General features: G+C 37.2%; 1 pseudogene across 1 annotated transcript; it reads right to left on the bottom strand.

Moving 5' to 3' along the window:
* Positions 1 to 6,537: 6,537 nt before the first annotated feature.
* Positions 6,538 to 8,268, bottom strand: LOC145069878 (uncharacterized; annotated as a pseudogene). The gene is made up of 5 exons (XR_013689705.1): positions 7,848 to 8,268; positions 7,552 to 7,763; positions 7,232 to 7,446; positions 7,052 to 7,130; positions 6,538 to 6,955 (listed from the first exon to the last, which is right to left on the bottom strand). The product of XR_013689705.1 is annotated as an uncharacterized LOC145069878 (transcript).
* Between the last annotated feature and the right edge of the window lie 6,065 nt (positions 8,269 to 14,333).

Raw genomic sequence — 14,333 nt, 5'->3', positions numbered from 1 at the left:
ATAGTTTCATAGTGGATGCACTAAGGTTTTATGTGACTCGGATATCTTATACTTAGAATCTACGATCTTTTGCTTTACTTTATGTTCCTTGTTTAGTTGTGGATTTAGAGTTAGGATTGCTTATTTGAAGGTCTATCATGTTTTGATTACATGTAACTAGTATGCACTAAGCAGGTATTGAAGTAACTAATAAAGATCATCCTATAATTATCTTAATTAGTACGTCTAATAATTTTTCTCTTTCCCTTATTCTCGCATAGGTAACATGGCTGGCTTCCATCTCCCCGGCGATACGTACTTTCCCAACCAAGGCAATGGTGGATGGCTCGATGATGAGCCAGAAGAAGAACCTGCAATCCCCTTAGATGATTACTCCACCGAGAACTATTCGGAGGGTTCCGACTCCGATCCTGAAGTTGATAACCTACCCCTGTGGCTCCTGCCCCAAATCCTAACCCTCGTCCAGCTTTTCAAAGCCTAATGCCTCCATGGGTGGAAAGGTTGGAAACATGGAGTCAAGAGTAGGATCAACCTATGCCATTCAATGGAGATAAGAGGCTCATCAGACAGAGTCCTACCAATCCTAGTCCGCAAGATTGCTCGAAACGAAATCCAGGGTAGGACAGCCCTCAACAGAATCATGGAAGTGGATGCCAATGCGAGAATGCATACAATCCGCACCATCCGTCTTGAAGATGCTTGTGAGAGGTCTACGAGAGACAATGAGGCCCTGCAACGAGAGCTTGTTGCAACTTATTCTGAAGTTCTAGAACTCCGGGTGAGCCAGAGAGTTTATGAATGACACCTTCTCAACACAGCTGGCAAACTTGAGGGTTCAACCGAGGGGTACCCGTCGCCGATACAAAATGCTTCGCTTGTCCTCTCTTTTGGTTTAAGGAATAGTCTTCGTACCTATAATCCAGGTAGCACCTTTCCTGTAAAATATTCCTGTCTTTCGAAGTACTGTAACTAAAACTTCTATGTTGTCAAAATTTTCTCTTTGTTGGTATGATGTAAGACCTACTCCATGGTCGAATTTTCTGAACTCTATGTAACTCGATACCAACTATAATAACAGAAGTAGTTTCCACTATATGATCATCTCTTTTAAATTCTATTCTGACGCTATATTCCTCTTAGCAACCCTAAATGAAGTCTTGTTACCATTTTATCTTTTATAGATAAAAGATGTCGCCTCGCAAGCGTCCAATGAGAGGCACGCCGGTAAATCAAACTCCACCACCACAACCCCCTCCGCAGTTCGATGCGATGATGTTCCAGGCTGTTGTGGCCGCGGATGTGACCGCAGCCATGACTCAAGTAAATTATGGTGGCGCCAGTGGAGCTGGAACCGGTACCAACTCTAACCACGGGGAAATCAAAACGCGTGCACGGGAGTGCACCTATAAAGACTTCGTCAACTGCAAACCGGTGTTCTTTAACGGAACCGGCAGGATCATTGCACTGTCTCAGTGGATAGAAAGCACAGAAGCGATCTTTGAGATTTTCTCCTACCCCGAAGGAAGCAAAGTAAAATTTATTGCCAACACCTTCTCTGAAAGAGCCCTGACATGGTGGAATGGCCATGTCAAGTCACTCACGCTGGTAGTGGATAACGCGATGGGCTGGGAGACACTGAAATACCTAATGACAAAGGAGTACTGCCCGAGGGGCGAGGTGCAGAAACTCAAAGAGAAACTGTGGAGCCTTAAGATGAAGGGTTCCGACATAGTGGCCTATATAGCTAGATTCAGCGATCTGGTGACCCTATGTCCAAACATGGTCCCCACCGAGAGCAGGAAGATCGAGAGATACATCTGGGGTTTGGTACCCCCGTATCAAGGAAACGTTCTAACGTCGAACCCTGTGACCTTTGATAGTGCCAAGCAGTTGGCCCAAAGGCTTATCGATCATGGGGGTTCCTCCTCAAACAACAACAACTACATCTGTTGTCTCAGCACCAGCCAAAGTAGTCGACAACAAGACGAAGCGTTGGGACCGAAAGAAGGGCAAATCAGCTCAACCTTGTTCCAAGAACCAACAGGGTGTGGTTTTCCGTGCTGCCACTACTCCTGTTTCCCGTGTGCTAGCAAAGCAATATGCAGGGAGTCTACCCAAGTGCACCAAATTCAATTTCCATCACAACGGCCCCTACCAGGAAATACACTGCACCAACTGCAACCGGAAGCGTCATACTATCCGGTTTTGCAAAGCACCACCAAGACCCATCACCCAGGTCACTGGTATAGGAGTAAGCCAGGCCTGCTACTGGTGTGGCGAGACAGGGCACTTCAAAAGAAACTGCCATAAAAGCTGGGAATGCGGGTGGAGCAGGAAGACTACTTGCTATTGGTCAGAATGAAGCTGTGGCAGACCCTACAGTGGTCACCGGTACGTTTCTCCTCAATAACTCATATGCATGTATCCTATTTGATAGCGGGGCAGAGAGGGGCTTCGTGAACCAAAAATTTAAACACTTACTTAATCAAGCACCATAAGCACTACAACAAACCTTCGTCGTAGAAATGGCTAACAGAAAGACAGAGAGTTCTAACGAGATCTATATAGGTTGTACCCTCATGCTAGATAACAATTCATTTCCAATCGACCTCATATTTGTGTCAATCAAGAGTTTCGACGTCATTGTAGGCATGGACTGGTTGAGTCTCCATCATGCCGATATTCTGTGTTTCAAGAAAGCAGTCTGTCTAAATCTACCGAGTAAGGAAACCTTATTGATCTACGGCGACAAAGCAAGTACGAATCTTCGTATCATCTCGAGCATGCAATCCCAGAAGTACCTACGAAAGGAATATCATGCCTTCCTCGCTCATATAGTCGATGTGAACCAAGAAACAAAAGACCTAAAAGACCTCCCCGTAGTGTGCGACTTCCCCGACGTCTTTCCAGAAGAACTACCAGGGTTACCACCCGAACGGCAAGTCGAATTCAGGATCGACTTAGTTCCAGGAGCTACCCCCGTAGCCAAATCACCCTATCGTCTAGCACCAGTTGAGATGCAATAACTATCTGGTCAACTTAACAAACTGCTCTGCAAGGGCTTTATAAGACCAATCCTCTCACCTTGGAGAGTGTCGGTCTTGTTCGTGAAGAAGAAAGACGGATCATTCAGAATGTGTATCAATTACAGAGAACTGAACAAACTGACCGTCAAGAATCGTTACCCCTACCCCATATAGATGATTTATTCGACCAACTACAAGGGGGAAACTACTTTTGAAAAATTGATCTGAGATCCGAGTATCACCAATTACGAGTGTTAGAGGAGGATGTTCCAAAGAGAGCCTTACGAACTCGATATGGGCACTATGAGTTTGTAGTGATGCCATTCAGATTAACTAATGCGCCCGCAATATTCATGGACTTAATGAATAGGGTGTGTCGTCCGTACTTGGATCAGTTCTTCATTATGTTCATTTATGACATACTTATCTACTCTCGTAGTAAGGAAGAGCACAGTAAACATCTGCAGCTGATCTTAGAAACACTATGGTTAGAGAAACTTTACGTGAAGTTTTCAAAGTGCGAATTTTGGATCCGAAGAGTCAAATTCTTAGGTCACGTGGTTAGCGAAGAGGGAATCCACATGGACCCTTCCAAAATCAAAGCCATTGAGAACTGGTCAGCACTGAAGACGCCTACGAAAATTCGTTAATTTCTAGTCCTCGCTGGCTACTATTGTAGATTCATTTAGAACTGCTTGCGGATTGCGAAGTCCCTTACTACATTGACCCAGAAAGGTGTGCCCTTTAACTGGGAAGAAGAACAAGCACTACTAGAAAAATATTCTTTTACGACGCTCATTGCGCGTCGTAAAAGGCTTAGGCAACGCGCAAATGCGCGTCAAGGAAGGCCCTGTCATAAAGAGAGACGACGCGCTTTTGCGTGTCGTCTATAGACGATGCACATTTACGACGCTCATTTACGACGCGCAGTTACAACGCGCGTTTACGACACACAATTTGTATCAAGGAAGGCCATGTCATAAAGGAAGATGACACGCATTCGCATGTCGTAACCTTACGACGCGCATGTTAATGACACACAATGTGTATCAAGAAAGCCCCTGTCAAGAAAGGCCATGTCATAAATGAAAATGACACACATTTTTGCGTATCATAATTTTAAATGTCTAAATTTTTTTTTTTATAGATTTACTAATTTTCAAATTAAATTTGCATTTAATGCCTCATAATAGAAAATAAAATATCATATACAAAAAATATAATCCATTTCATAAAATTTAATGTCATACAAAATATCATATACAAAAAATAGAATCCATTGGATAATATTTTATTACAAATTTGACATTTTTTTGTTTCCGTACTTTGACAATTTGTGCTGCTGCTGATTCCGGAGCCAATCCGCGACTCCATCACTTGAAATTACAAGCTGCCCACCAGTAGAAGATAGCTGAAGATCATGGATAAATAAAAGTTGTTAATAAAAAGAGGAATAAATTGAGTTTAATTACTAAACTAACCTTCACTTGTTTGATATGAGGATCAGGAATAATGAACTCCCCAGCATCTCTATCTCCAATAGATCTTGAAAGGCATGACAATTTATACAACTCCTGTCCTTTGGTTTCCAACCTCCTCATGCAAACCATTATATAAAATTCCAGAATTGAGCAATCTGCACCTAAAAAAACAGCTTTCTTAAATCTACAGATGAACAAAGAAAGAGAAGTGATATGATATAAGATTTCAAATCCATCAAACTTACAGCTGAAAACCTAAATTTAAAAAAACTAGAGATAATTCCAAGTTTTCGTAGAAAATCATATAGCTTCCATGAATATTGTTTATCAATTTTGTAATCGTTAGTTCGTTACAAAATTCTAAGAAACTAAGTGGAACTATGTTATTAATTTGTAGATTCTTTTGATAAAAACCGACCAAACCAACCTGCTGCTTATTAGTTCTTCTTTTTAAAATGCTACTAAAAGTACCAAAATTCTCACTAATTGTATTTTAAAAAAATGATTATAAGACTGCATTTTTATTTTCAGAAGGCAAAAAAAGAAGGAGATACCTATCTTGGCGAAGCTTCTCTATTTGTTCTGAATTCAGGTCCACATTGTCGAGTAGATCATTTGATATTGAAATGAGCATGTCCATCATTATTTTCAAATGATTCGAAGCTTCAAGACAAAGTCCTTGTTGAACCAATTATTAAAGTTAGGCATAAAATTAGAGTCCACCATAGAACTAGCAAAGATCAAAAGTTTAATGATTTGAGTTACTTACCTTAAAACTTATGTCATCATGTCCTGAAATGCTAGCTGGATTGACAGGTGGAAACATCAAGGTTGATGATGGTAGTGTGCAAGATGACTGGTAGTTTTCAGAGACTATTTGATCCAAATCAAGATTCTGAAAATTGAAGTTGATTAATGATGCAATTAAACAACTTTAAGTTACATTGCTTATAAAGGCCTTGATTTCAAGAATTTATCTTAGTTTAAAAAATTATCATGTGCTTTGGCATGTTGAGACCAATTGTCCCTTGTAGGCTTGTCCACATGATTAGAACCTCCACCAAAGTTGTTTCTACTGAGATTAAACCACAGAAAACAAAACAAATAAGAAAAGAAAAAGAAAAAGAAAAAGAAAAAGACAATTGTCTACCAGGTAACGATTTAACTAGGTAACGATTCAACAGAATAAGCAGCCTTGCCTCTGGGAAAAGAGATTTAACTAGGTAACGATTCTTTTTCAATACAAGCTTTACTTTTCCATAATTGGATGTTGAAGCATGAATGAAATCGATCATCTCTTTAGGGAGCTTGGGCTTTGAAAGCTTGTTCAACACAGCTATTATGGTTTCAGTTTCTAGACCCACTAACACAGCTGCATAGTGAAACAGTAAGACACTTCCAAAATACCAATTTAAAATAGAATAATCAAATGGTGACAGTGATGAACAAAAATAACTTCTTTGTAGGATTTACAGTTCATCAAAGAGACCGCACTGTTCTAATACTATCCCAAGAAACCGCACCTTCTGGCCACTTTAATTTAAATCTTCTGAAGTATTTTTCTGTACCCTGGCTGAAACAACCATGGTGAAGTGAAGTCACCTCATGTGGGTAGGTCATTAATGAGGCAAGAACTTTAGACATTGAAAAGGTGATTGCGAGTTTCACAGGGATAAGATCGTTAGTAGTTGTATGATCTGACAACTTGAAAAAACACAAGATCAGAATTACTTAAAGAACATGTAGAACTTTTAATGCATGATGTACACAACTTAATATAGAAGTAACAGAACTGCAATTTTTTTACTGATAATAACAATGTACTTTATTTTTTATTTATAATAAAAGTATGATGTTATTAATTTAAGATTGTTTATTCAAAAAACAAAAATAAAAATAAAAAAAGTAACATACTTGGAGTCGTGTCTTTATGACCCATAATGGATTTGTGGTGATTGCAGTGGCGACTCCTGGACCAGAAGCCGCTATTATGTTTTCCCCGAAAGTAAGGTGACCCATGCCGTCTCCTTAAAAAAGATGACTTAAAAATTAAACATAAAATAAAGAAGAATAAAATAAATGATTTTTTATTTATTTATTGAAACATATAAGATATTTTATATAGTAATTAGTAACCAGCCATGTGAATCAAGAAGCTCTTTGAGTTGCCCATAATCGGTGAAATATACCTATACGAAAAAAAAATGTTTATGTCAAAGATATAATGAAAAATAAACAAGTTACATATTTACAAAATAACTAGGAAATAGGCCCGTGCGTGGCACGGTTCTGATGGTTTTTGTTGATTCGTTGTTGTCCTTTTGTTTGATGGATCAGGTATACTATGCCCTTTGACACAAAACCATATCAGAACCATATCAGTTACTTTGTAATGATAGTTTGCTTATGAAGGGTACATGTTATATATAATAGCACCAAGAGACCACCTGAAAAATAATAACAATCAAATAATCATATTTTATATTTTAAATGAAAATGTAATTAAATTTAATTTAAAAAAAAGACTTCTACTAAGTACTAATCAATCACATTCCAATGAATGGTCATTCTTCGGTACAACCTCGCAAGCAATATAATCAAGACTCCCAACAGTCGAATAAGCCTGCAATCCCCCAACAATTTACAATTTTATATTTATTAATAATATAAGTCGTATGGTATTAAAGAAAATATCTATGTGACAAAACATCTAAAAATTCTTACAAGAGTCCTATTTTTCTGACAATGCTGCAATTATTCTTGTTGTGTGCGTTTAGGAACAGCAGAATGGCCCTCACCTGTTGAATTGGAGACATGATCCCCTGTGGTGAAATCCGTCTCTTCCAGTGTACTACAATCTAACGGTTTACATAGTCCAAAATATGATAATCTACAAATGTCCCTATATATGAAGAAACAAATTATCCAGCTTGATGTCTCTGTGTTGTTAAAATCATGTATATAACAAGAAAAGGTAATAAAAATATTATTATTTAATAACAAAACAAAACAAGAATCAAGCTTATAAAACATATAACATATACCTATGTACATAATTATGTTTATAGATGGATTCGATTGCTAAAACTGTTTCTGCAACATAAAATCTTACTTCATCTTCGGTTAAGGTATCTTTTCTGATGAGCAATGTTATCAGATACAGATACTCATTGTCCTTAAAAGAACAATATAGTTTCGCTATGCAATTGTTGTCCACCTCAGCAAGGAGATTGCTTTCGGCTTTTACATGTTCAACCTAAAAATGGGTTTAATGAATTTAAAGAATGTTGAAAAGTATTAATGAAGAGATATCAGCTTTTATGAATGGAAAATTACATACTTGACCTCTTCGTAACATTTCTTATTTCTTAAGCTTTTTCATGGCGTATACAGTGGCTGTTGTCTTCTCCCTGCAGATTCTAACCTCACCAAATGCACCATTTCCAATCATTGTGAGTAGTTCAAAATCTTCAACTCCCATTTTGTGCCTTTGTAAATGCATGTATTCATTTACTTTTTTTTCTAGAAATCTGTTATACTTGAGGCGTCTTAATCCATGGTTGGGTTATTTGAATATTCACCATCACTTAGTGAATCCCTCCTTCTAGTATTTGATCTCAACCTTTCTCTAGGTTGAAAGTTATGTAGCCAACTTCTTGCTGAATCCATCGAGTTCCCTCAGTCAACCCAAGGGTTTCATTGCCATAGAAACCCACCCAAATAGATATTTCAATTCCCACCCACCAAAATAGATATTTCGTTTTAACACAGCTCTCTGCAATAAGATTTAGATTAAAGTCGAATTCATGATTAAGATTAAATAAGATTAGGATTAAAGTCAAATAAGATTAAGATTGAAGTAACCATAGTCAAATTCATTGCCCTAGAAACCCACCCAAGAGAAGGGACGAACTAACAGGTGCAACATCTGATTAAAAAAACTTTCAAAATACAGAGTTAGAAATGATTTTACAAATTCACAAATTATATAAATCATAAAGCCTATAAAAAACCAATCAAATAGGATATCAAACCTGTAAACGCCATTGGTATACACAACTTCGGTCATTAATTTTGATGATAATCCATGACTTTATTAACTTGTTCCATTCATCATAATAAGCTTCTAGGTTTTCGTTCACTATTTCTAACTACAATTGAAATTTTAGAAAATAAATGATTCGAAGAAGCAATAACATAAACACATGAATATCTGGATGTGTGTTGACCTGTGGATCGACAACTTTGACCACTTGAGCAGGAAGAGGCTTGAAACCAAGCATCCAACCCTCAAACAAAACTACCTAAATATCGACAAAATAGGGCGAAAGGAACATTAAAGATTATGAGGGTAAAATGGTAATTTAGTATCATTCAGATTCAGATGGTTGATTTGGTCTAGAAAAGAAAAAAAAAGGAAAAACTTATGTTTACAGACAACACTTTATCCAGGAAGACAACATTTACCCATTCAGCTACCTTATCCATATACAGGAGTGGACTTGATGAGGAAATCAAAAAAGAAACATCCCCTTGGTAGTTGGTATTGTATGATAAGTAATATATCGGTGTCTATGTTTCAATTTTACTTGATACAGAAAGAACAAGAACGAGTCACAAAACTTAGTTTATTTTTCTCAGCAGTTCCCTAAGTGTGTTGTTATTCTTTAAGCATCATTTTAATTTACCTGAAGGTGGATAGAAAAAAAAACATATAATACTTACTAGGTGGAGGTGGAGGTGGTGGTGTAGTAGGATTTGGACTGAAAGTGACATAAGATTGCTTTGGTAAAACGAAATTTATACCAGAAAGTCAACTGTACCTGCTTGTTGAGCTTTTTCTGTAGCCAAGTTGATGTCATTCGAGGGTAAAACTATAACCTTTTACATATACCTACAATGAGCAGAAAACAAACAATATTGTCATTAAACAAAAATACTGATCATTTGTTAGTGTAAGACATAGGTGATTCTTGTTTGAACATCAAACTGTTGGCATAACATTTACCAATCCCAAAATGTTCAAATCAATTGCCATCAGTTAACATATGTACAGTTGAAGACATTGAGAGAGACAAAACATAGTACCTGAACATTAATAATGAACTGGAACAATGGTAAGCTTTAGTTTACTCTTTACTTTACCAGTAACATGTAGAGAAGATTGGGTATGTAATGGATTCCAAGATTTAACTAGCTTATTGATTATGAAAATATATATTTTGGTTCAGACATTTAGTCAAACACCTGGTGTGCATAAAAAATCGGGTACTTATATCATAAAATATTAATAACTCCATGAAAAGATATGAGAGAGGTTAGAAGGGCACAAGAAATCGTCCAAAAAGAAGGACCAGTGGTACATGAAACAGGTAACTATGGTTGAAAAAAGGAAGAATTACCTTTGAAATATGCCTACTACACAAATTATAAATATGAAATACATCAGAAAATTTGGACATACATCAGAAAATTTGGAGAAAAGAATGTACATAAATTCTTACCAGCACAATTATAAATATGAAATATAAATTAAAGAAATCTCCAATATGTTGAAGCGATAGAACATCATGACCAGATTGGAAAATGAAAACTGAAGGTGGGATTGGTTATCTAGTCCAAATTTGAAAGCATGATCAACAGTTTCACATAATTGATTACAAAGCAGAAGATAGAATACCACCTTTAAAATTGTTTAAGTCAAATTTGCCCCTATAGAAAAGAAGGTATAAAGAACATGAAATTGGGTCTCGTTGGGAATTTCAAGATTAGTTTAGCTGGATTTCTTCTCAATTGATCAAGAAGTGAAAATACGAACAGAGAAGAAACATAAAGAATGTACCTTTTGGGGCTGAACCAAGAAAGAGCAAGATCAGATGGGTATCGTTGACGGGCGGCGCGTGGGTCGGCAACGGTGGTGGAGAGGAGAGGTGAGTGATATGGTAATCCCTAAAAATCGGACCCAAAAATCTCTATATCAGGTTTACAAATATGAAATATCGACATGTGAGTAATGGAGTAGTAGTGGTGGACATCATCTCCATTGTCATTCGCAGACATTAAGGGAGGGGGATAACGAACCAGAAGGGTGAAGTGGTGCATCGATGGCTATTGTTTTAGCAATCCTGTGGGGGACTGTGGTGGTCTGATAGGAGCAGAGGCAAGAGCGAATAACCCGGTTCAGAAAACCAGAAAGGGTGATTACTGATTAGGGTTTTCTATATATATATATATATATATATATATATATATATATATATATATATATATATATATATATATATATATATATATATATATAGAGAGAGAGAGAGAGAGAGAGAGAGAATGCAGAGGTAGAGGAAGAGGGCTACTTCAAAAGGATTATTAGGGTTTTTTGTTTGAGGATTTTAGAAGGAGAAGAAGGAGATGAATTAGGCGAAGAAGGATTATTAGGGTTTTTTGTTAGAGGATTTTAGAAGGAGAAGGCGGCTGTTTAATTTTTTGGGATTTCAGTTCCTACCATAGATTATTAAAACAACGGAGGAGAACGCGCCTTCCTAAAAAATATAAAACGACACATTTACACGACACGCTTTTTATGATAGGTGCCCTCCGTGTTTTTTTGGTTGGACACTAATTTTAGGGCGCGCAAATATGTGTTTCCTCTATCCTTCAAATTTTTCGAAACTGACATTCATTTTTAGGGCACGTCCAAATGCGCGTCCTCTATCAGTGTGTGTCATTAATTGCGCGTCGTAAAAGACTGTTTTTCTAGTAGTGAAGAAAATGCATTCCAAATGCTAAAACGGGCCTTATGCACCGCACCGATACTATCCCTCCCAGAAGGGATAGCAGACTTCGTGGCCGTGATCCTCCCTCATATATAGATGATACCCTTCATTTCCTTCATTTCATCCATTTTCAAGTCAAGAAACCAGTTTCTCTCTCAACTATCATCAAGCTTTTCATCTTGATCTTCAAAAGTGGTAAGTGATTCTTCCATCTTTCTTGATATCCTTCCTAGTCTTGTAATCATCTCATGATTCATTAATAAAAACATCTCTTTTATGATAGATCTTCAAATATTTATCCATTTCACCAAGAACACAAACTTGTTCTTGGTGGCCGTGAACCCTTGTCACACCCCCAAACCAGAACGGCGGAAATGTTCGGGGGTGGAGGACATCATATTCAGTATCATAACAGTTCATAGTAAGGAAAGTACACACCACCATATATATAAAGGTTTCAAAATAGTTACATAATTGTCTTTGTTACATGTTCAAAAGATAAATATATAAACATCTTTCAAAAGAAGTAATTAACGCCAGAGCGTTAATCCCCAAAAGTTGGTTTCCAAACCTGCTTAGCGGTTCCCTGAGAATACAACTTATTTCAAAGAAAAAATGTCAACAGTAAAGTTGGAGAGTTCATAAGCGGTTTTGATAAAATGTATGTCATTCCAAAGTTCGTGTGTTTTCCAAGAAAATCCCTTATTTTCTTATAAAAGTATGAAATGCATGTGAATGTTTGTGTTGTGAATTGTATATAGTTGTACCAGGAAAATCCCTTATTTTCCTATTAGTTGATTGTTTTGGATACTGGAAAATTCCTTATTTTCCTAGAGTAATAGATAGTCTCTAATGTCCAAGACCGAAAATCGCAAGCAACTGACATGCTTAAAAGGTTGAGGCATAGTTTTATATAATAAAGCTATAAGAAGACCGCACTTGTTAGACGAAGAATAGTTTTAATAGCTACTCATTCATAAAATAAGAATACCATAGTAATTGTCTATCCGGTGAGTTTTATAAACATACTAAACATAATATGCCTGTGGGGACGGTCTTCAGGCATCGAAACGTTATGACAAACTGTCACCCAAAGGACTGTAGCTAACAGTTAGGGCGCGTGATCATGACTTCCCGTATAGATATATACACATTTGACTCGCTCTCCAAATGGGAGACTCTGGTTATAATAGACTGGACTTTAGGTAGTACCTTTAAACAAAAAGGTAGCATTGAAGATGTAATCGTCTCACGGATTCCCAACTAAGTTTGTATTAAAATAATAGTTTTGTATGCAATGTTTATCCTCTTTCACAATGTTTGACAAGGCATAAATCATAACTTCTTTGAATGCATAAAAATGGTTTAACAAGGATGGCTACCCTAGATACTATGCACTTTTTATAAATCTAATGCATGCAAAGTATAACAAGAGTTTTCACATTTTCACTCGGGATCAATCGTGTGTTTACTTGTATTCTCCCCAAAAATGTATTAAAAGTACATTATAAAGTATTTGAAAGTGTATAAAAGGGGGGTATGAACTCACTTGACTGAAGTGGTTTTCTTGAAGTAGTCGAGAGAAGAATCGAGCAGAACTTCGACTAGTGAGAGTTGAATTCTCAGGAGTCTCAGGAGTGTAGAACTTCCTTCTGATCTTGAGTATGAAAATCGGGGTGTCGTGATGGCTTCGAGTGGAAAAACGCAGAGCAAAAGCACGGGAAAAGAGAAGAATTGAACAAGACTCTTGAAACCCTAGCCTCCCTTTTATAGGAGGCTGAACCGCCTCCGTACGCTGGGGGTACGCTCTTACACGGGGCATTACATACGTCAACGCTTACGTCAGCCTCCTGACGGACAATGGGATGTCTGTTGTCGAAAGGACTATGCCCTTATCACCTGGTACACTGAGCGTACCCCTTTACGCGGGGCGTAAATCAATTTCCAGAACTTGTAAATTTTGTAACTCTCGCGTACGAGCTCCATTTCTGGCATAACAATATATCCACGCGTAGGTGAGACTGTACTCTACAACTCTCATTTAGACTCCATCGGCTACTTTTGACTTTATATTTAATAATGCCTTTTTAGCAGGCCGAGACTGGAAAAGTCCGTTAAAAATCCATAACTTCTTCATCTAGCGTTCGATTTTATATGTCTTTTTACCGTTGTATTCCTATAGTCAGGGTGTTTGTGACATCCCCAAAATCACGGCCAGACAAGACCGGTTTCATTTATGCTTTTAAAATAATTTCAGAATAAATCCTTTTGATCTAAAAGAGTTGCGGAATTTGTTCCCAAAAACAAAACATGATAAAATAGATATTTATGAAAACATTTCTGAAAGAAATATAATTTCATTTCATAATAAAAAATCGAGATGTCATGTTCCGACACAGACCATAAAACATAAACAATAACATTACAAGTCATTCAACAAATATATACATATACAGACATGTAAACAAAACAACTTGATGATTCATCAATCTTATGCCCTTGCGCCACTTCCTGTAATACAAATAAACTGAGTGGGTCAGGCTTGGGAGCCTGGTGAGCATATAGGGTTTTCAACCCACAATAAATAATTATATTTAATTCACCAACCAATAATAACCCAATTACCCATTTCCGTTATCCTCACTTTACGTCCCTAAAACAACATCTATTACAAGGGACCTAATCTAGGATTTTCATCGGGACGGACATTACTGCAAAAGGGCTTCCTTAGCAATAAATGTCCTAAAGGCAACCATGAGGGTGATAGAGTACACCGGTGAACACATCATTTACAACATCTACAGGTTATGAGCCTGCTAGCGTTCCACAGTCTGTCTAGAAAGAGTCTGTGGTCGTTATCCATAATCAGCTGCATAACTAGATCAACAACAACAACAACAACGAGGCCTCTCATCTGTTTATCACACATCCACTATCTACTCATGTTCTACCCAACGTATTAATAGATAAAAATATATATTTTATTCATAGTTTAAAACCTGTATAGCATGTTCAATCAATACATATTCCACATAACAGATGAGGCACACACA

Source organism: Lactuca serriola, chromosome 8 (genome assembly GCF_051521515.1).
Source record: "Lactuca serriola cultivar US96UC23 chromosome 8, Lser_US96UC23_V15, whole genome shotgun sequence".
NCBI lineage: Eukaryota > Viridiplantae > Streptophyta > Magnoliopsida > Asterales > Asteraceae > Lactuca > Lactuca serriola.
Note: the sequence above shows the minus strand (reverse complement) of the source record. Positions and strands in the feature narration are given on the sequence as shown.